The 22,782-nt window shown below is 39.3% G+C and overlaps 1 protein-coding gene and 1 pseudogene across 5 annotated transcripts in view; both read right to left on the reverse strand.

Moving 5' to 3' along the window:
- CMSS1 (cms1 ribosomal small subunit homolog) overlaps window positions 1-22,782 on the reverse strand; it is a 383,625-nt gene that overhangs the window by 60,411 nt on the left and 300,432 nt on the right. The gene's annotated exons all lie outside the window — the stretch shown is intronic.
- Window positions 10,531-10,685, reverse strand: LOC131826073 (U2 spliceosomal RNA; annotated as a pseudogene).

Here is a 22,782-nt window from a genome sequence, read left to right on the forward strand (position 1 = left end):
AGATCTGGCTGAAAGGGAGAGATGAGTGGAAACTCCTAAGCTAGCATACAGCTAAGGTGCTATGTCATGTGAAATTAATTCTCTGAAGTCAGCAATTAGAGTCAGGTTACAGCCCAAACATAATTCTGCCCACTAATTACCTGACCCATTACAATATTTATTTCACTGAGAGAGATGCCTAGCCATAACTTCCAAGGGTGGGCTTGGGGGCAGATAGAAGGAAGCAGACTGCCAGAGAAATAGCAGTTCCTTTTGCAAATAGATGTGTTTCCCAGGTCCCTAATTGAAATGATTATTTCCTGCCTACGTGAGGGATCAGATGTGCCATGTCCCTCCCTTTTCAGCAAAATGAGGCACCTGGGATCACAGAGCTCTTTAGCAAAGTGCAAAAGATGACTGAAGAAATTAACTGAGTTATGTTCTGTTATGAGAAGCCCTGAGGTGAGATAGTAACAAAACTACCCTTTGTATGGGGAAGAGGAAGCAGCCAGGGCATGAACTACGTGGCTAGACTGACACATGTACGTGTGTACCTTTGGGCTTCCAGAGATTTATCTCCTCCCAGATAAAGACACTCAAAGTGGCAATAAGAAGGAGATCACCAGATGAAAGACACTGGAATAACACGAGTACTAGGAAGAGGATGACTCTAAAATATAGGAGTAAATTAGGACAATAGCCTTTACTTAGGAAGGGTGTTAAGCAGTGCCTGAAAGGTTGGTGAGGGTGAGGACCAGAGTGGAAAGAGGTGAGGCTAAAAGCTGGTATCTCACAGTGTAAGACTCATACATATCTAATCAATTTACAAATCACTGCCATTAATAATGAAAATAACAGCGGCAGCAGCTATTGTCACCATACGTTGAGTGACTATGCTCTGTGCCAGGTACGCACCAAGAGTGTTATATCCATGACCTCAAGGAGGACTGCTCTCCCCTCTCTTCTCACATGGCTTCTAGGTGGTCCTCTGCCATTTGGGGTTGTGTTTCCATTTCCTGGATGTCCTTCATGTTCAAGCAAGCAAATGGCACCTGAATAACAACACTGGGTGGTGAGGACTTAAAGACAGGGAAAGAAACACCCTAAGACTAGTTTGCACCAAGACTTTGATCCTAAGAGGCTGCTGAGAAGGGCAGGGGCACCAGGAGTGACCTGTAGGTCAATGGGAAGGCCTGAGCTCCCCAACCTCTTGCTTTTTCCCATAGTTCTCATTTCTGCCCCCAGATCAACACATCACTGAAAGAAAAGAAGGGAAAGACTGGTGCCTGTAGCTGAAGTGTGCAGCTTAATGGCCAGAAACCAGACTTGTCACATGTAATCAAATCATCATAGTGTTGGTGACAGAGTTAAGACAGTTGAAAAAACAGTTGCTATTCCAACTTCCAATTTTCAAGTTATTGTTGGGGCTGGAATTTCTCTCACCTCAAGAGCTTTTACTTTGGAAAATCTCCAAAGCACATTTTTAGCCATATTTGAGTAACTGAAACACGAAAGAAATAGTGATTTTTTTTCTAGGCATATTAAACTCTAACCAGATGCACTTAAAAAAAAACCTTTTTGCATGTACACAGCACCTTTTATTCTAGCAGAGAATCATTTTAGTCATTCCTGACCTATATCCACCATAGACTGAAAATACTGTTTAAGAGCCATGGCTGCCCACTGATACATACTTCTATATAGAGAGGAAGTCGAGGACCCTAGTGGCCTTTCTAATTCTCCCTCTCCATTCACACCACTGGGAATCAAAGTCAAGTCAATTGAGGAAACATTTACTGAATCCTTTCTGTGTACCAGGAACAAAGTTCAAGAACAGTGGCCAGAAGGCATAAGCTTCACAAACTTGCAAAGTGAAAATGACATCTAGGATTCTAACAAAAAAGCATTAGGATCTGGACCCTACCTGAATGGTTCACCTGACCCTTTGCTTCTGACAAAAGGCAGTGCTTCTGGCATCTTTTCTTCTACTAATCACCGGGCAATGAAATGATTTGGGCATTTAGGGGAAAAGCAGTGATGAAAAAGTAATGACAAGTTGCCTAGAGTGCATGAAATCCCGGGTCACTACCCAGGGATGACCCCAGAGCAACTGTCTGGCAGAATCTTGCTCAGGCAGTGTTTGTCCCCCAAGTAACCACTCTGATTCCCTCCACTCACTACATAAGAGCCAGAAAGATCTTTTTAGCATGTACATAAAATTATGTAACCCTACAGATTAAAAATCCACAACAGTTTGCTTTTATACTAACACACCCACTCCCTACCAACCCCCACACCCCTGCTGTGACTGGTCATGTACTTACCCTGCCATCTCCCACTATACCATAGCCACAGTGAAATGCTGGGGTTCCTAAAACATACCAATTCCTTTCTCCCCTCACAGCCTTTATGCTTACTGTTCTCATACCTGGACCACTACTTCTGGTCTAACTCCTTCCCACTACTCAGGTCTCAGCTTAAGTATTACCTTGTCAGGGTTCTCCTCTGACATATAAAGTAGGCCCTTCCTTTCCTCTTTGTTCTCTGCCAATCTGATTTTCTCTTACTTTCTACCCTAGCACTATCACAAACTGTTAACTATCTGATTTATTAACTTCTCTTTATTTGATAAATAGACTTAATCAAATAAATTTAGTATTTGATAAAAAATTTAAAAACAAATTTAAAATAAATTAAAAAAAACTTAAAAAAAATTTTTATGAATAGACCCATAGACTTTAAATTCCAAGATGGCAGGAACCAATAACATTTGCTTTTTAAATAATCATGTTCCTGGGCGCCTGGGTTAAAGCCAGAGGTTAAAGCCTCTGCCTTCAACTCAGGTCATGATCCCAGGGTTCTGGGATGAAGCCCCACATTGGGCTCTCTGCTCAGCAGGGAGCCTGCCCCCCCCCCACCCCTCTGCCTGTCTCTCTGCCTACTTGTGATCCCCCGTCTGTCAAATAAATAAATAAAATCTTTATTTTATTTATTCCCAGCACTCAGGATTCCCAGCACTCAGTGGCTGGCATACAAGAAATAATTGTTGAGTAAATGAATGAATAAAATTGCAAGTAGTAAAATGTATAAAACAACATAAAAGGAACATCCTTTTATTTTATTTTATGATTTTACTACCAATAGATACTATTATACTACCGTAAATGTTGGATTTCTACTAGAGATTTTTCATGTATTTATTTTAACCAGGACCACCCTGACTGAACTTGAGAGGCTTAGAGAATGGAGAACTAACTTATGGCTACAATTAGAAAGCTTCAAAATGACTGTTTTAAAACACAAGGTTTGGCACACAATGCATTTTGAATAGGGGGAGATTAGCTCTTTCTCATTTAAAGATGTTTGTGGTTGAAAGCAGAGTTTCTACTACATATGTAGTATGGTGTTTCTTAAGCAAAATTACAAAAGAACCTTAAAATCAAGTGCCAGAACACTGAGAATGAATACCACAATGTGCTCCTGGGAAGCTATTGTGAAGCTGGTCCCAGCAGAACACTCTAGTCTCCATGGCATTTGGTTCTGACCTGGGATGCCAAACCATGGAGTTGCCTAGAAACTCAGAAGAACCTTGGTGCTAGTCCCTGCTTTCCCAACCCAGCCCAGGGGCTAAATGGGAAGATCTTGAGTCTGTAGGCTGTGTCCTGCCTGGTTGCTGGAGAAACAAGTCTGATAAGCTAACAGCAATCTTTCTCCAATCACCTTCTGATCTGTTCAACTCTTAGGATCAGCCCCCCCCCCCCGCCCCCTCCACGCTCCGTGGTTTCCTCAGTGTATTTTACTTCTCTGCTAGAATTGTAGCTCTCTGCTCAGCACCTAGTTTATTTGGATGAGGTTCAGCTTCCTTGCACAATTCTCATCTTTCCATGTCTTCTGCTCCCCATTCCACAATTGCTGCTTGGGATTGGCCTCAACCCAGGTAGCTCACTTGGAACCACTTTGTAGATACCTGCTCAGATTATCTCCGCTGTGTTAAAATACCCCATTGTCAGGTATGCCACTGGTCCCCAGGCTGTGGCAGCTTCTCCTATTCTTCATTTCCTACGCTAGGCTGGCCTCTGAGGTCCCAGGATCCTTCATCAGTAAAAGGGCATAGAGGTGACACCTGGGTTCCCTTCAGGGCACAGTGATAACCTTATTTAAACCCAGGGATCACTTTAGGGAAGCTGCTGGCATAGAGTCATCTCTAAAGCTTTCTGTCAAGTAGAGGGCACCAAGTGGTGTGAAAGTGAAAGCTGAGTCACGAAATTTTCATAAGTAAAACAAGTGGCTAAAATTAGATGCGCTCTGAGTTCCTTTTCAGGTGAAACATTCTAGAGTCCCAGAAAAAGGCCTCTGGTTTCAAATCCTGTGGATTTCCCACTACACCTTCCTGTTTATAATTTTCTGCTAAAATGCCACTGGTGGCTTGTCACTGTCTACATGATCGTTAACATCTAGCATCATAGTATCCAAGGCCCTTCACATTCTGGCCCAAATAAATATTCTCCTTTACACAATACAAAACTGGACACCATACCCCTGTACTCCAGGCATGGGAGCAACTCACCATTGCTGAACCTGTCACGTGCTTTATTGCCAGTGTGCTTATGCTCACATGTCCCCTCCCTAGAATGCCCACCTTCTTACCCTTTCCCTGGCAGAACCAACTACTTCTCCCCCAAGGTGTCCAGTTCAAATAGCCCCACCCCATCTTCACCCTGTGCACCTTCCTTGACCTTCAGTCTAGGAGGACTACGCATTATGTTTAGCCCTTGTTATACTGCTCAGCCGATTAAAATTAGAATTTTGACATGTGCCTCTTCTACTAGACCATGAGTATTTGAAAGACAGAGAAAAGGTAGCATTTTATTTTCGCTTTAGAGTACCAAGACCTAGCACAGTGCACAGCATATCATGTACTCAGGAACTATCTCTTGAAGTGAAGTGAAAATTGTGCTTATGGGCATATATACCTGTCTTTTAGGTTACCAGAGACAACAGTTACAAAGACAAAATTTGAGCTGAAAAATTGAACAAGTTCTCTGCTGATACAATATATCTATACGATGGGCACTTAGTAAGGAAAATGAGACTAGGATGAAATAACGTTTTCAAAGAAATGAAGGGCTGAGAAGGGAGAAAAGCCTCAACTCATGTATTTTCCTGTTCACAAAGGAACTTTCTAGCCAAGCAGAAAACACTGGTCCAATCTGAGGTGTTGTTGGAATTATTTCTTCTCCTCTTCCTCTAGTTTTCAGAGAACCAGTGCCCATTTGGAAAAGTAATATGGACACAAAAGTGAAGAGAGCTATGTAGTGATACACCTCGACAAGGCCATCGAGTGATGACAGCCATGCAAAGAGAAACGCATTACATAATGACATGAAAGCAGGACACTTGAGGAATGTCTTAGAGCTAAAACAGCTGCCACCTGGTATTTGGCATTTGTAAAGTATATGAAGAAATAGCCCCTGGAAACTGAAGAGTACAAATTATTTGCAACAACAAGATTCAGAACTCAAGAACATGTTTTCCCCGTCTTTCTTTCTTTCTTTCTTTTTTTTTAGAAGTTAATCTATTAGTATCATTTTCACTTTAGAAAAATGTGAAACTCTAAAGTATATGCGATTCCAAAAACAATGGCCATAGGTGGGCTTCAGAGGAAGTAAGGGACACCCTTCATTATACTCGTTTTCCTAATCAGACTTGTTTACTTGAAGATACTTTTCTATTTTTGATTATCCAGACTTTTCATTTTTATAGGTAAATCATTAGTTCTATCCTTACAGAACATGAAGGAAAGAAAAATATATGGAAGTTTAAATCCAACCAATTTACTGCTGATAAAAGTCTGTTAGGAAAAGAATTTAAAGATTTAAAGTCCTGGAATTTAAAAGTGACTGATGGCTTTAATATGTGTACTTTTCTTATTTCTTTCCTATTCAGCTTACTGAGATGCTGTTCTAAAGTTGCTTTATTCTAGAGCTGCTTCTTTCCTTTGTCTGTCTCATCAAGGTGTTTGGTGATGTTTCCTCTACCCAATACATGCTTACTGTGTACTGACTGCCAGGGGTGGGGTTATAATGCTGAAAGGTGCATTCTGCACTCCAGGAACACCCAGTCTAGCAAGGGAAAGACAAACTATGTTGGCAATTATAGTAATGTGCATTGAGGGTAAGGTACATTTAAGCCCTGGGAGCAACATGGAAGAACATAATCCACTGGGATGGGGAGAGGACAGTGGGAAGGATGGAACCTGGGATCTGAAGAAAAAGTGAGGCATGCCCAGGAAATACTGTCTCTGATGTCCTGTGATCCAACTCTGCTAAGGAGAACCCATTTCTTTTTACAACTCATAGAAACAGAAAAAATGAATAACAAATCAGTAAAACCTCACCATATTTTTGAGAAGTAGTACTTTACATCTCTGTCAACATCTTGAAGACATCAATAGTAATGACTGTTAGAAGAGTCTAGCAAGGGCGCCTGGGTGGCTCAGTGGGTTAAGCCGCTGCCTTCATCTCAGGTCATGATCTCAGGGTCCTGGGATCGAGTCCCGCATCGGGCTCTCTGCTCAGCGGGGAGCCTGCTTCCCTCTCTCTCTCTCTGCCTGCCTCTCCATCTACTTGTGATTTCTGTCAAATAAATAAAATCTTTAAAAAAAAAAAAAAAAAAAGAAGAGTCTAGCAAAAAGTATAGGGTTAGGGCTTCCTGAATCACTTTCTTACTTTCTGGCACAAGAGTTACCAAAAGCCATTTCCTTGAAATATTAAGGCCTGATGGGGCTAAAAAGACTGTAGGGCTGATGAAGCAGCCACCAGGGTTGGAAGACTGGTTTCACCCAGGGGCAATAAGCAGATAAGTAAATGGTCTGAGAATAATAGAAACCACGCTATCTCCATTTATAAATATGGAAACTTCTAAACATGAAAAGAATAAAAGCTAAAATACCCCTATGTTAGATTAGAACTGGGGCTATCAATGTGATCTCCTAGTATTTAATACAGAGAGAGGGAGAGAGGGAGGGAGCGAACAGCAGACATGACAACAGGTGTGTGCGTGTCTATTTCCTAGCTCTTTGGGCTTAGAGGACCTAGAAACAATAAGCACACCTAGCCCAGTGAATACACCCAATGCTCAGATCTTGGTTGCTATATGCTGTTTTCCATAATGGACTCAGATCTCCTTGAAGATATGGCTAATTCTGGGTCTGGGTAGAGAAAGTAAAAGATGTATACGGTACATTTTCTTGTGCCAGAAAGTATGAAAGTACTCAGAAAATGATGAGGACTTGTCAAAAGAACACAAACATCCAGCTTGAAGGATCTCCCACTGACCAAATCTGAGATCATTTTGGTATCAAAATAGTGATATTAATGGATTATAGCCCACTGAATAAAACAGAAATCTCTAAGTGCATATTGATATAAATGAATACAAAAATAGGGGGGCAAGGAAAGCTCTTTGTTATAGTAGAAAGTTTAGTTAAGAGCAATATATTTACATATTTTGTGGGAAGTATCTTCCCACAAAATATTTATTCATTACAAACAGAAAAAGTATAACTCAGAGTGGAGATATCTGGCAGACACCACCTTAACCAAGTCGGGTTGGTATGGACATGGTATATCTATTTATGTGTCTTGTGATATGATTATAAGAATATAGCATTGCTTCTGTGGTATTCCTGCCAAAAAGTGCACAAACTTAGCCTTGTAATGAGAAAACATCACACACACCTACATTGAGGAACATTTTACAAAACATACTTTTTTCATATTGTCACATGACAAAATGCAAGGAAGGACCAAAGAACTGCTTGAGATTGAAGGAGAAACATGACAACTAAATGCAACATCATCCTTTTCAAAAGAAAAAAGAATTTTTCCCCTGTAAAGGACATTAATGAGACATTTGGTGAAAAGCTGAATGAAAACTATGGATTAGAAAGTAATATTGTATCATTGTTAGTTTACTGAATTTGACTGTTATACTGTGGTTATTATAAGAATGAACTCAAATCATTATGCTGCATACCTGACACTAATATATGTCAATTATATCTCAATAAAAGAAAAAAAAAACAAGATGTACTTGTCTTTTAGGATAATCACACTGAAGTATATGGATTGATTCAGAAAAAATATATATGCACACATAAACACATGGGAGGGAGGGGGCGAAGGAAGGAGGAGAGGAAGAAAGCAAATGTGGTAAAATGTTAAAAACTGGAAAATCTGGGTGAAAGTATATGTGAATTCTTTATTATTCTATTATTTTTTTCTATAAGTTAGAAATTATTTCAATGTTAAGGTTAAAAATAGTATAGGCGATGGAGTAACTCAAATCCAATTCTGAATTTCCAGTCTGGTATTTACCATCCATGAGACTCTGGGGAAGTTACTTGATTACTTTCAGCTTTGGTCTTTTCATTTGATCACCAGTACAGGACTTACTCAGAGGGATGCTGTGAGGATTAAATAATGCACAGATTCAGTGCCTGAACGGTGGTGGGCTTATCTGGAAGAGGACCTGACACCTAACTGGTGAGGCAACACATGCTTGCTGAATAAATGAACAAGGTCCTTCTTCCTGCCCCTCCTCCTCCAACAGGAAAAAGTAATACCACTTAGAGAAAATTAGTTTCTTCAAATTTTAGTAATGTAAGGTATGAGATTTTTCTTAACACGTGAATAATACAAAACCAAAACTTGGATTAATAATAATAAATAACATCCTACATTTGGATGTTGTATTAGAGCTTCCTCAGCACTTTGCACTCATATCTCATATGACACTGAATGGAACAGGCAGGCATTCAAGTTAAAGTTCAACGTTGCGTTAATAATAGCAAATCTCTACAGTGCCTTGGGTTACAACTGTCAAAGAAGAGGTCATGCCCTTCTTACTTAAATCTCAAACAAGGCTTCATCAGTTCATGGTTGCAGGGTACAAAATGAGGGACAATCTAATGTTCACCTGGGCATTTATTTCTAGATGCTGCCACTGCTGATTGTGGTTCACAGTATATTCAGGGCAGTGACAAGGCAGAGAAAGGGACCCAGGTTGTCCTGGGAGGTTTCTTCTCTCAGCCTAGATGTGCAATATGAATTTGAAATTACCCAAGAGGGTGTTTCAGAGCTGCCTGCCAATGGGTGGTGTCTTCTAATCTTGAGAACAGCTGCTGGGCGCAGGCATGCATACAGACACACATACACACAGACACACAGACACACTCACAGAGCCTATACCTGCCTCTACTTGTCTGTTCTGGGCAGATGGCTCTCAGTTTTTGCCTTGCCTCATCCTGAAGCCCACTTCAGTTAGACCCTTTCTTCTGTGGAGACTGGCAAGCTGTAGGGTGAGGGATTCGGCAAGGCTGCCTGTCTTCAGAGTATGAAGGACACTGCCTGGAGAGGGAAGAGGGTTATATTTTGTGTTTGGGCCCAGTCAGTACTGGGCTCCCCACTGCCTCTCCTTTGCAGAACTGTCAGTGGCCTCTGGTTGCAAACTCTCCGTGGCTTTGTAGCCCACAAAACAAAAACTGAAAGACTGTCCAAAAAGAAAAGAAGAAAACATTGTTGTTGGTCCCTGGATTCCACTATTGGATTTTGGTGGGGATGAGAAGAGGGAACTACTGGGAATAATCAAGTAAAGGTACCTCCTGCACAGTAAGGTAAGTGTCCCTATCGCTGCTCAGAAGAGACTTCAGGGGTATGTTTCTATCTTATCAAACATCCAGGAGCAGGATCTTCTGGATATTAAACAAGGGAATGCAGTCAATCTTAGGTACAATTAGGAGCTTATGACAGATGATTGACTTTTAGGCTAATGTGAATAAGAGCCACTTGCAAAATAGAGGAACTGTCTTGACAGCAGGTGAGTTTTGCTAAATTGGTAGGTATGAGAGAAAACCAAAATGAAATTTGAAATTGTTATCCTCTAAGACTAAGACAAATGGTCAAAAATTAAAAAAAAAAATAGGTTTGGGCAAATGACTCTCCTTGTAACAGCTTGCTTTTGTAAACTGCTGTGTATTATCAATATATAACTTTGAGATCATTAAAATGTGATGAAAATGGGAGAAGTATATTGGATTGGAGAGGAGGAATTCTTTTTTCATGGAAAGATAGAGGAAACCAGCATCTTAAGATGGCAACTAGATTGCATTTTTTTCCTTTACTTCCGTTCACATTTTTTTGATGAATGGGGGGGTTGCTGGTGGTGCATAGAACAGAAGGATATTTTTGAGGTATGGTATTTAGAAGATCTTGGGAAATACCTATCAACTCAGCTGCATATGACTGGATATCTATGGGCACATCTCACTGTCGACGGGAAATGATGCCAGATTGTTGCCAAATGATGCCACAGAAAGTTCTGCTCACTATACTTGCTCAATGGAAATATTATTCAATGTTTAGGGTAGTTTAGCCTCTGTAGTTTTAAATATAGGAGCCTATTTAGCATAGATAAATGTTCAGCTAAAATGCTTGTGACATAATCTGTTATTCCTTTTCTCTTAATGGCAATTGATGATCACATGTCTTTTCAATGTATGCACAAATCTTGGGAAGATTACAAGAAGCACAATACAAATATTGCTTGAAACACTTTACCATATTCCATTTATTAAGTTTGTATAAAGGAGGACACAGGGTAGTATGTTACTGCACTTGATCTTAGCCAAAAGGCCGAGAAGCGATAGGGTAGTATGTTACTGGAGAGAATTCTTTCAATTTATGACAATATTCCTATAGCTATAATTGAAAATGCTTTTTCTATGATGAAACTTACCAATATAGCAACCTTCTATCCCTCAAAAACAAATATTCCATGTAAATATATCTCTACTGTTATCAGTTAACATTATTATGAAACTCCCATTACACTTAATTAAAAATCAGCATAAACACTTTAAGAGCTCTTTGCTATTGAATATTTCTAAAGGCAGCAATAATTTTCATGGGCTATTTCCACTTCTTTAAAACAAAGATGTAGAACAATTAAGACAGGTCACTGTGATGAGAGTTTTCCAAATAATTTCCCAAAAGAATGTAGGGTTTGGGTTCTTAAAATAACCAATGCAGAGCTGCACTATAAAAATTCTGGGGAAATAAAAAGTACACTTATTGGCAAAGGTAGCACAATTTTTTAAACAGTCTAGCCTTGTCCATGTGTAATTGTCTTTTTCGCTTAAACTGTCACTGTATCAAAGAATTTGTTAGTCAAGAACTGGTTTTAGTTAGGTGGCATTGCCACTGGAGATGGAAATACTTGTGTTTTCAAACTGATGGTGCATTTAATAGAGCACTATTAAAGGAGACTGCCAAGAGTTGGGCAGGTCCAAGGATGGGAAAAAACAAAAGTAAAGGGCCTTTAAGTCTTTTCTTCAGAATAGAGTCCCATTTTCATTGTCACTGAAATACATGCCTCACCTCTCCAATATGTTGCATTAAAAACATTTAAAGAAAACAATGTTAGTTCCTTTTATTTTCCTTAGAATAGAACTAGTGACCATCAGCATGAAATAAGCATTCATGCTGAGAACAGAATATTTTGTTTCATTACAATCAGGGGAAACATTTTCATAGTAAAGGACTTAATTTGTTTGCTCATTTGTTCATTCACTCAGCAAATATTTTGGAGTGCTTACTATGTGCCAGGTCTTACTATGTGTTGGGTTACTGGGGATAGAGCAGTGAATAAGGCAAACATAGTTTTTACATGCCGTGGGAATAGGTATCTTCATAGAGGGGCTGATGACTAGAGATCTGAACCTGTATATTATGAATTCTTTTTACCATGGTAAATATTTTATTCTTCATTTCTGATTAAGTTAAGGACCAGAAAACTTTCCTCCCTACTTTAAAAAGGGTATTTAGTGTCTGCAAGACAATTCCAGAGACCAATTTAGCATTAAATAACCAGGTTGGTATACACATTTTAGTAGAAATACTTGAGCCTTCTTTGAAGGATGTTGACATTTCTCTTCTAAGCTACAAATGTTAGACATAAAAGGTTCACATAACTGATAAGTGTTTGCTTCTTCAGAACTGGGTTAGACAGGGAGTCTCTAAGGAAGACATCAGAACAAAATCTGTATGATAGCCTCATAGCTATCTGGGGTTCAAATCTGACAGAAGTTCAAGAAATTTCTGTCTAATCTGTTTTTCAGAGACAGTATGTCATTGGAGGCTACATACGAAAGAATGGCAGTACCATGTTTCTCACCCTGAGACTTTTTATGCTCACCTTAATCATAACAACAATGTCATTTTACCCTATGAAGTGTTTTACAGCATTAACAGAATTCAGTTATCACTCAACTTGATCCTCTAGTTACCCTGTGTGATAGAAAAGGTGGGTATCATCCCCTGTTCAGCAGATGGAAAAACCAGGTTTTAGACACCTAAGGGATTAGCACAGCTAATTTTCTCTTTAATGCACAGTCTCATAAGTAATTTCTCAAATGAAAGAATGGTAAAAGTCTGAGTTTTCAACATGAGTATTCACAACCCCAAACTCTACTATTTGAAGGTGATAGCAGCCAATTGGAAAGTTTATTGACAGAGGAGAGCTTCAGGACTTCCCCCAACCCGATTCTCTTCTTGCCTCCATTTCCCTTCTAGGTACTCACCCCACAGTTCCTTCCTCTGGCTCTTGAAAAATCAGTTTAGCTGCCAAAAGAAATGTAAGCTACTGCTTTCTTCTTTTTAGTACAGGAGCAGTATGTCAGTATATTCACCTACATGCGAATGCAAATGTAATTTTAAACTGCTGGTTAGGGCCACCAGCCCAGCAACATAAAACATCGTCTCATCGGATTATACCAATTATCCACCAATCCAGATTCTGCTTAGGTTAGAAGCATAAGGGGCCCCTTGAGAGAAGCATTTTATCATGGGTAAGAGAGAATATCTCAGGAAAAAATTCTCTATGGGAAAAAACAGTAAACATGGTTAACTGAGAGCTACAGCAAGGTAAACAGAGCTGAAGAGAACAGTCTTAATGAAGAAGGTCTTTCCAATGAATTTTGAGAGAGCACCCTCATCTGCTGGTAACTAAGCTATTGAAAGGTAGCAGTGTGTAAGATACCACACATAAGTGTTACTATCTCTTAACAGCTACCACCCATCAAATACACAAGACTTCATTTCTTTCTTACATTTTTCCTGGAATTTATTATATACCTATTTAAGTTTGTTTGGAAACTTTGCTCCTCATGTTTGTGGCTTGGAATGAAATGTCACAGGTCTTCATGGTGGATCTAGGGACAGTCCCTTGACTAGAAAAGTAGAATTCAGGGGATGATAGCAACGTAGATAAAGCAGAGGCTCTTCCTATGCTTCTCCTTAGAGCTGATGCTCCTGGCCCTGGAACAGAAAGTGATAGGGGCAGGTGCCTCTGAACCATGGTAACAAGCTGCCAGGTTGTAAGCAGGGACACCAGCATCTTGGTTTTCAGCTGCTCTGAACATCTTCATGCGAAGCTATTTTAAGAACCTTTTGCATTTGATGAGGGAGCATGTGGGGTTAAGCCTTGTGTTTTCCATTTCAGTTTTAGATCCTAAGCAGGTGCAGTTTGTAGTTCAGAATTGATAATCTTATTATTGTATTTCCCCCCAACTGTTGGAGGCTATGGAGTCGTGGATCAAACCAGGCCCTGACTTGTGTCTCCTTTAAAGTCCGGACACCTTAATAAGGGGTTAAGGACGGGAAAGTTGAGTAACACTGAGAAAGGGTCTGTGCTATATGTTGTGCGCTCGCCTACGTGACTTCCCACACACTCTCCCTACAGAACAGAACAATGTGGTCAGGGTCATGAATTCTTAGTTGATCCTTGTTCCTGTACTTCCCATAACCCACTCCCTGGTTGATTGTTTTGCTAATGGATTTAGCCGGGACTACCTGGCATCAGGAGGTTTGCTTGTTATAGAAATTCGCAGTCATCTGACTAGGAACTGATGTATTACTCCTCCTATTGTGGTCTGCCTTATAAATGCTTGTAAGATGTGGAATAAAATCGGCACTGTTGGACATCATCCTCAGTGTCCCTCCTGCCCCCATCTCTTTGCCTCTTAATTTCTTTTCACCATCTTCTTTTTTTTTTTTTTTTTTTTTTGTTAGAGAGAGAGAGAGATACAGAGCGCAAGCACAGGCACAGAGTGGCAGGCTAGAGGCAGAGGGAGAAGCAGGCTCCCTGCCGAGCAAGGAGCCCGATGTGGGACTCGATCCCAGGACGCTGGGATCATGACCTGAGCCGAAGGCAGCCGCTTAACCAACTGAGCCACCCAGGCGTCCCTCTTTTCACCATCTTCTTAACCCTCACATTTCCTGGCCGATTTGTCGCGCCGGCCACGACACCCAACCAATTAAAAAATAACTTTGTATTAGGGGAGAAAAGCCTGTGATTTAGATAGAGATTTGTTCCTTAAATAAGTTAAATGTGTTAGTACTTGAATTAAAAAATCACTGACCTTTTCATCATAATTCTTGTTTGGCAAATTTTGGTTAAGATATGAAAGAATAAAATTTATTTGGCTAGAGTTAGAACAATATATAACTATCTGTGATAAGGACCATTAGTGTAACTACACTCTACTTACTATGCTTGTAATATTGCTGACAAGGGTACCATTGTGTATTAGGAACATTTAGGATTGTCTGAACAATATCAAACTGCGATTTACCACTTAACTTTCACAATTAGAGAAAGGTATCCTCTAAGACTCAATCCATTTGCTGAAGATTCACAGAATTAAAACAAAGGCAAAAGCAACACAAAACAAAAATCCTTTTTTTCTAAAAATGTTTTTTTAAATTAAATTTAATTCTTTTTCAGTGTTCCAAGATTCACTGTTTATGCACCATACCCAGTGTTCCATGCAATAGTGCCCTCCTTAATTCCCACCACCAGGCTCACCCAACCCCCCCTTCAAAACTCTTGTATCTGCCAATTCTTCTAAAATTTATACAGATCTTTCCTAGTCTGTTGAAACTTTATCTCTAATGGTCCACCATACATTCTTGCATCAGAACTAGAACTGCCCATTCTTAGTTCAAAAAATACATTTGTGTGGTTCAGGAGATTCAACAAGCAGAGGTGTTAGAATCTGCTGCTTGGATCCAACTCTGGGAACTCTGGGAACATAAAGGATAACCAATTTTCCTGGTGCATCTGGGAGTGGAGAGATCCAAAAATCCAGGACTTTCAGTGCTAAAACCAGTACTATGCTGGGAAAACCAGGGTGGAGAGTCACCCTAAATGGAGGAGAACACACATCTGAAATGACTAAGCTATAGATATTTACTGTTGTAAAGAAATGGAGTATAAAAAACCAAGTGCCCTAATCCTCAGTCTGGCACACTGTACACAAGGCAAACTTCCTGTTTAAGGAGCAACTGGGGCAGCGAGATAGGGGTTTGGTCGCAGGAATGATCTACTTATAAACTTTCACCCTTCCTAACACAAGAGAATATTTGAAAGCACAATAACAGAGCATCATTTTTAACTTGGGAAAGTCAAGTTTCCCAGTGGATTTGCCCAGCTTCCCACTGAAAACAACCAAAACTGAGACTCTGAGATTACAGAGATATCCCATTACATGGGAATGTGGGGCATGAGATGTTTCAGCTCCATTCTTCAAGTTCCCCAAACTACTGGAGGTCTATTCGTGACTTTATTTATCTTGACATCAGCTCAAATTCAGAAGACATGTCCTCATATTTCCTCTCTAAACAAGAAGAGTAAAAATGGCTACCTCTGTGGTCTGAATGTGTCCCCACCAAATCCTTATGTTGAAATCTTATCCCGTAAATGTGGTGGAATTAGAGGTAAAAACTTTGGAAGATGTTTAAGTCATGAGTCCTCATGAATGCCCTTATAAAAAGAGGCCCTAGAGAATACCCTAGCCCCTTCTACTTTGTGAGAAAATGAGAATTCGGTGACCCAGAAGAGGGCCCTCAACTGACCACCCTGATCTCAAACTACTACTACTTCTTCTTCTTTTTCTTTCTTTCTTTTTTTTTTAGAGGGAGAGAGAGAAAATGAGTTGGGGCGGAGGGGCAGTGGGAGAGGAAGACACAGATTCCCCACCGAGCAGGGAGCCCAATGTGGGCCTCCATTCCAGGACCCTGGGATCATGACCTGAGCTGAGAGCAGTCACTTTACTGACTGAGCTACCCAGGTGCCCCTTAAACTTCTAATCCTCAGAACTCTGAAAAGTAAATTTCTGCTATTTATAAGCTGTTCAATCTGTGCCTAAGCTATAGCTAAGGCAGTTACCAACATTTTGAAGGGTGGGTATGGGTAAAGAAGTTACTAAGGACTCTATCTTGGATTTGGAGGGGGTGGTGGTGGTCATAATGAAACATATTTGTAGATGCAGACTGCAGTGTATCTCTTTCCTCAATGATTCTTGAATTTGATGCTAATATAACTTAACAACTAACTGACACATCACTAATCTTAAAATGTTAAGCAACAATATTAACAGTGGTTTCATTTGTAATTGCCAAAAACGGAGAACAATCCAAATATCCATCTAGTGAATTAATAAATTTTCCATTATATAGTATACTCATACAATGAATTACTACTCAGCAAAATTAAGTAAACATACAACAATATAAATGGACTTCAGATGCATTATGCTAAGTAAAAGAACTCAGACCCAAAAAGGTAAATAATGAATGAATCCATTTACATAACAGTGTGGAAAATGAAAAACTGAAGAGACATAAAGCAGATCAGTGGTTACCACTGGACCTCAGGGGAGGGGCTGACTCAGAAAGGGGTGAGAGAAAACGTTTTGGGGTGACAGAACTGTTCAATGTCTTAACTATAACATCATTGTATGGAGTTGTCAAAATTTGCAGAACTGTACACTATAAGCGTGGATTTTACTTCATATAAATCATACCTTAATAAAATAAATGAAAAAAAGAGGTTAGGGATCACCATCTGTGTGGCTCTATATTAAAGCCTTTTACTCTAAACTTCAAGCAGCATACTGTTCTTTGATGTTATGTATTGGAATTCTTGTAGGTTTTCAGTGGTGGGGGAAAAAAAAAGAAAGAAATTACAGAGTACTGAAATAAAGGAAAAGGAATCCCTCTAAAATAACTGATCCAGTCTACCCTCCTCATTTTACAGATAAAAATGGAGGCCTGAGAAAGTTTTCCCAAGGTCTCAGAACTAGTTAGAGGCAGAGGCATATGCTTGTTTTCAAGAGATAGTAAACAAGTATCAACCTACACAAATTCAATGCACTACTCTTGTGTAACACAGACTGTTAAAATTGTACTGTCTAATAAAGAAAGCCATAGAGCAAAAAACCACTGTAAAATATTTCAAGTAGCTGTCTTCCAAATGTGTCGAGAAATTGGCCAAAGACTGCTGGCTTCTGACAAATATGCAATTACAAGGGAGTATCAGCTGATGGTAACAGTCAGTAGACATTATTGCATGTCCTATATCTGCCAAAAATGACAGTCACCACTGCTGCCACTACTACCACTACCACTTACACCCAGTATGGAGGGGAATCACAAAAACAAAAGATGACCCAGGCCATGTTTGGTAAGGACACACATGTATTCATTGGTTTACTTATTTATGTAACAAACAAATGCCTCGCAACTTCCTGGATCCTACAATCTAATGTCGATCTTGGAATTATAGTAGCAACTAGATAAGCAGCAATACCCAAACAATAGAACAAAGTAAGGGATGTCCGAATGGAGTACATCATTACCAAACAGAACACCATTTACAACTAAACCTATAAACAGATGTGTTCATTATCATTATACATAATGCCGATGAGTGTGGATTTTCCCAGATGGCATCATGGCTCTTAATTCCAGTTCCGTGTGATCTTCGACAAGTTACTTAAATTCTCAAGGCCTTAAGTTTCCTTAATCATAAAATGGAGTTACTAACTATACTTGCCTTGTTGGGTACACTAAATGAGAAATCTAAAGTATTAAGTACAGTTAGTGTCACACAATAAGTGTTGATAATCAGGAGCTATTATCATCATTATTATTATTAACATAGAAAACACACCATAGCGTTATACATGGTATTAGTGTTCTAACAAAATTTAGTCTTGAAAATGTGGTATGCCAGGTCCTCCTGGGAAACTGATAAATGCCACAAGGACCCAGAAAACACACGAAACTTGGGATTCCCTATTTTAAGAGGTCTTCTAGACCATATCTTGAAACCCAGGGAACTAGCATTTAAATAAAGTGTTTTCTTCAGGGCCCTAAGAATCACTGCTCTAGACACTTCATTTCACATGCACAGACAGTATGAATTTAAAATACCAAATTTTGTGTTTTTGGCACTTAAAAAATAAACCCAGAAAGCCGATTATTAAAAGCAAACTATAAATTTCCTTGATCTATGTTACAGAAGTAACTCCTTTCCCTGAGATTTCCTAGCCATTAGCAAGTAACTATTTTTTATTTTCAATTCTCTTGCTCTTTCTGCCCATAAAATTTAAATCATGTATGGAAGTTCCATATGCAAAATGTGATAATTTATGGGCCTACAGGCCAGAAGATTCTGAGGAGACAATGAAATTCCTAAATGTGTGCAAATTATTCCAGAATGGGAAATGACTCTTCCTGTGTAGCAGTAATTATGTAACACTACCTTGGGAGAATGTTAACATGTATTAAATGTATTAATGTATTAAATTACTCCTTTTAAAATGAGGGACTTCTAGGGGTTTTATTTGTTTTTTCCTAATTTGGAAAGAAAGCATTTGTACACACAAAACAACAAGTTTTACTATCCTATTGTTAAGTGGGTAGGTCAAGTTTCAGAAAGACTGTACTAATGCATTAAAAGCCCGCCAAATGGAAGTAGAAGGAAGGCTCCAGTTCAAACCATTACACAATTGTGGATCTAGCACCCTTAAAGTTAAGCAAAGTGACTAGGAAATTCCACCACCAAGAAAGTGCCAAGAGGCAATAATGCCTACTGAAGGGAGAAAAACTTCAGTTTACCTCAAATTCACACGCACTTAGTAATTTTCCCAGATGGTATTATAAAACTGCAATCATGACCTAAATAATCTAGTTATTTTGGCACATGGCTTTATTATTATGTTCCTTTCCACATCTGGATAGTTCATTTGTACAAGGAAGGCAATTTTGGTTGAAAAGAGAACTCAAAAGGTCCAGCTAGGTCTAGTGGAACTAATCTATGTATAAACAAGGATTTTTTTTAACAGTATGGAAGAACATAAAGATTTTCACCTGTACGTCAAGCATTAAAACAGCAGTTCAGTTTGAATTGGTAGCTACAAATTTACATTTCTTGGCTCTGTCACAAAACTGACAAGGATCTTGCTTTTAGAGTTAGATCAGATACATGTTAGTGGCAAAATGCCAGTTGCCATTTTTTGGGGCTTCTGTATTTCTACCCTTTGCCCTAGTGACCAGAAGATTGTTCTTAGAGTTTCCTTTAGTACATTTATGCTATCTTACTAACTTTCAGTAGCTTTTATTCTTTTTAAGCAGCAAAATGACCTCTGGTATTTAGTATTTTCCAAACATGTGAAAACATACTATAGGAATCCGAGTACTGGTTAGATTAGTGGAACAATCAGACACCACTTGAGTGAATTCAATGGGCTTTAAAACATCTGAAGGATTCCAAAAGTAGCTTTCAGGAAGGTGAGGAAGGTGACCACCATAACCCAGCAGAGGCAAGGGAGCAAGCTTCTGGATCCTAAAACTTTCACCAGGGAAACACTATTACAGAAGACAATGCCCACACATGAAGGCAGATCTCCTTTTCCAACTAAGAAGCATTCTCCAGCTCTCAACAATTATTTGGGTAAAGAACCAGAGAGGGGTTTATTGGTACAGTCTTTCACCACATGGCTCTAGATGCTTTGCCACCATTTGTTCTATTTCTGCTAGAGACCTTCTTGCTACTGAAGGCACATGCTATCTTGCATAATTCTGAGATTAATAAATCTGGCCAGATGGGAGGGTTGTTGGAACAGATACAGATTAGCCAACATGCAGAATGGGTGCAGGCTAGTGGCCTAGAGGAAGACTGAGCTTCCACAAAGTCTGACATCATCATCTGCTAGTGTATATCCTTGGGGATGTTCCATAGTCTGGAAGCCTGTACTTCTGCTTGTAATGGTATCCTGATTGTACAGACTTGTTTCTGTGTCCTTTAGATGAGTCCACCTCTTGTGATTTGTTGAAGTGGTATCTAGGTCTGACTGTTCCATCAATCCAGGCTGTCCTCTGACAGAATTTCATATTTTCTGTATATCATATGTATAGCACACATATTTATCTAATCAAAATCCAGGGGAGGTATATTCTGACTGCCTTGGTTTTTTATTTTCTAGACTCCCACGCACAACTCTATCTAAACCAGTAAAATGTATTTGATGGCAAGAAGCTATGTAGAATGAGTAGCTTCTAAGATGGTTTTAAGAAACAGTGAGAAGAGGAAGCTCATTGATAAAAAGGGTTTTGTTTAAGATCACAGGTGCCTTTGGCTAATTTTCCTTTACTATCTATGTAAGTAATAAACTGTCTAAATCTAAAAAAAAAAAAAGGGTTTTGCTTGGTGGAAGGAGAGATTAAAAGCCATTTTCAGAAGCTTAATTGCATCCTAGGAGGTTGAAAACCTGAGTAGGAGGTATGCCGTGAAAGAGAAAGGAGAGTGAGAACAGTAGTAAGTATGGGTTTGCTGAAAAGGGAAGTAATCTTCTGAAACATCTCCTGGGATTCCATCACCTTGACCTTGTAGTTGCTTTTCATTTCTGCTTTCCAAACTATCTTTGTATAAGGATTAATGACCTTCCCTCAGCCCATTAATTCAGACTGTCATTAATCTCCAGGAAATACTTGTCAGTACTGCTTAAAGGGTACATGAGAAATGTCATGTTTTAGGTTAAAAATGGTTAATCTTACAGCCCTTTAACTGCCCTTTTCAATGATTAGAGTCTACTTGGAATTCCCTTTGTTCCAGAATTAGTTAACATTTTAATCACAGTATTACATATAAGCTATGAAGTTGTCTGACTGAAATTGCAATTGATCTGAAAGAAATGCCTTCCTGGAGCATAAACTGAATTTTTAAAAAGCATGTGTCAATTCCTATAATACATATGTGTATCATGTACTTGGAAACTGAATGTTGCTTCCTTAAAATCAATATTATTGGTCAGCTTCAATTATAGGCTATTTCAGTTTTGATCTTTGGTAGGCAATACATTATCTACTAACTCAGCTTTGTAAAAAGGCTAGAAAAACTAGCATAGGCATAAAAAACAGACATAGGCATAAATACTTGTATGCTTTTAGAGTACTGTTTCTGAGACTTACACACTTCTTGTTAGGTGTTCATGTTAACATTGCCAAGACAAGGTTAAAAGTACAATAGCTAGAGCCAGCTATAGTAGAAGAAACAACTCAAAAATGAAGTTTATTATAAATGTAAATTATATCATGAGAAGACAGTTAGGTAAAGGCAGATATTTTAAAAGAAAAAAATAGAATGGAAAGCACAGGTAGGGGTGCTTTGGGTGGCTCAGTGGATTAAGTGTTGAACTCTTGATTCCGGTTCAGGTCATGATCTCAGGGTTGTGAGATCAAGCCCCATGCTGGCCCCATGCCCATCAAAGTTTGTTTGAGTTTCTTTCCTTTCCACCCTACCCCATTTGCATTCTCTCTCTCTTTTGCTCTCTCAATTAAATAAATAAATAAGTAAATAAATAAAATCTTCAGAAAAAAAATAAAAGCACAGGTAAGGTTTTGGCTGTTACAGAGAGAAGTGACTATAAAGGTATGAAATATTGAAGTGAAGAACAAGGAGGGAAAAACGTAGGCAATGAATAAGGTATACTAAAAACGGTGGCACTCAGTTGATCAGTCTCTGGGGTAAGGGAAAATAACAGTGGGGACTGTTTTCATCCTCACTTTTCCTGAATTTCTCTTCTACTTGAAGAGAGCCAACAAACTGAGGGCATTGGTGTAAATCACCAAAGCAACAGGGCTAAATTTACTGCTACTCCTGCAAAATGGTAAGAGAACCTCAACCCTAATCTTTGGATTCCTAGGCTTTGCAAAAGCAAGCCTTAGTCAGCCAGCACAGCTCTGGATTCTTCTCTGCCTTCATCACTGTCCTCTGGGTCTTGCTAAGACAGGCCTGTGCTCCAAACCATTGTTCTTTAAACAAAGTTGTAAACTGCTAACAGTTTTGTTTAAAAGTTTGTAAAATGGTAACCACATTGCTACATCTCTCTGGAGTATCTCAAACAATATGTGGTTCAAATTTCTTGTTTCAGAAAAAAAAAAGAATATGAGTTCCTTAATAAACAAAGACAACCAATGTAGTTAGTAAGCTTTGTGTGACCACAGCTATGTCATCTTGGTCTTCTATTTCTTACTTCAGGCAGAGGTCAGAGTGAGCCATTTAGTGAAGGGACATCCAACCAGTCCATCTGGATGCTCTGTCTGAGCCATTTTCTATGTAGACCTCACCCTGCAACTTGGCATGATTGATGGTGGTGGGTAGGTAGAGAGGGCTACCTTCACTATAGGCTGCTCTCTCCAACCCAAACACACATAGACAGTACTTAGCTTCATTTCTGGGAAATGAGATGTCACCTCTCCTCACAGGATGACTAGGAGTGCAAATCTGGTGACCTGGTCTCTGGATCTACAAGCAAGTAAGGTGTGAAAATGGACAATTCTATTAACTGAAAATTTCTGCACTAAGGCAGCTGATTAAACAAGCTACTGGGAATCTTGG

This window comes from Mustela lutreola, chromosome 2, assembly GCF_030435805.1.
Source record: "Mustela lutreola isolate mMusLut2 chromosome 2, mMusLut2.pri, whole genome shotgun sequence".
Taxonomy (NCBI): domain Eukaryota; kingdom Metazoa; phylum Chordata; class Mammalia; order Carnivora; family Mustelidae; genus Mustela; species Mustela lutreola.